A 929-nucleotide genomic window follows, 5' to 3' on the forward strand; every position below is an offset into this window, starting at 1 on the left:
CTCTGTCTTTGGCCAGCGTCTGCTGGATGGCACCCTCCACCTCCCTGAAGACACTCCGCTTCCTGGGGCAGCACACCTGGGATGTCAACCCCATGTCTTCGTGGCAGATGAGGCCTTCCCTCTGCGGCGCAACGTCATGAGGCCATTCCCCGGGAAGAACCTCACCAGGAAGCAGAGGATCTTCAATTACCGGCTGTCCCGTGCCAGACTGGTGGTGGAGAACGCCTTCGGCATCCTGGTGAGCCAGTGGAGGATGTACCACCGCACCATTCCACTGCTCCCGGCCAATGCAGAGGCCTGCGTCAAGGCTACGTGTGTCTTGCACAACCTCCTCAGGAGAGGCAGGATCCGTGGCCGTGCTGCTGCTCCAACACCAGCTGTGGACCGGCCCGTGGAGGGAGAGGTTCCGGGTCTCCGTCGGATTGGAAGGGTGGGAAGCAACAACGCTGCACGGGAGCCCCTCTTCAGAAGAAGTTGCTTCGCCTCCTTCTTCTCCGGAGTTGGTGCCGTTTCCTGGCAAGATCACGTGGCCTAGTCATCCAGTCCAAAGTCCACAAAACCCAAAGGCTCTTTTAAGAGCCACCCCATTATTCCTATTAAAGAGTTATATCCATATATTTATTTATATATTTAAATATTTCTACACCAGTATATGTAGAACTATCCTATTTTTATAGACAACATTTATTTTTTTAATAATAAATAACAGTAATAATAATATTTTACTGTGAATAAATTGTTTGGCAGAGGTAAGTCACTGTGCAAGGACATTCATTTATTAACAAAAAATCACACCTGAACTGAGTGGTGTAATATAGCCTGTCTGACGTAATGAAATCATGTCTGACGTAATAATGAAATCACACCCGGGTGAACAGGGTGAACATAGCAACCATGCTCATTTTTTCTGCACAAACAAAGCCAGTTGT

The sequence above is a fragment of the Electrona antarctica genome, assembly GCF_951216825.1.
Source record: "Electrona antarctica genome assembly, chromosome: 10".
Lineage (NCBI taxonomy): Eukaryota > Metazoa > Chordata > Actinopteri > Myctophiformes > Myctophidae > Electrona > Electrona antarctica.